Raw genomic sequence first — 617 nt, forward strand, 5'->3', positions numbered from 1 at the left:
AACGTGCAAGTGACTGAGCACTCCACAGACACGTGTACCCTTAACGTAGTTCTCGGGGATATTCAGCATGACACAGTGTGACAAGGCTGACCCTTTGAATTACAGGCACACCAGAAACAGGAAGTAAGAGTGAGAGAAAGTTGTGGTGAAAGAGTACAGCAGGGTTCGCCACCATCCCCTACCGGAGCCTCGTGGAGCTTTAGGTGTTTTCGCTCAATAAACACTCACAACGCCCGGTCTGAGAATCGAGACCGCAATCCTATGACCGCGAGTCCGCTGCCCTAACCACTGGGCCATTGCGCCTCCGGCCGTGCTATAAATAGGAGACAATATGAAATGCTCCGGATTGTTTATGGATTAACTTGAGTAAGCCAAACATCGATTTTTTCGCAATCACAAAAGGCCAGGCAAACCAAGGCTGCCGGGAAGCTCAAAATGGTCCCCTTTTTTTCGACAGCAAAGGCACCATCTACACCCTCTGGGTTCTCTCTAGCCAGATGGTCAACAAAGAGTAATTTGTGGGAGTTTTGAAGAAGAGATATTTCGTCTCAAAAGGCCAGTGTACTTGCACCAGGGCAATACCCCAGTTCACAAATTCATCTGGTGACTACTAGTCA

This window comes from Octopus bimaculoides, chromosome 1, assembly GCF_001194135.2.
Source record: "Octopus bimaculoides isolate UCB-OBI-ISO-001 chromosome 1, ASM119413v2, whole genome shotgun sequence".
In the NCBI taxonomy this organism is placed as follows: domain Eukaryota; kingdom Metazoa; phylum Mollusca; class Cephalopoda; order Octopoda; family Octopodidae; genus Octopus; species Octopus bimaculoides.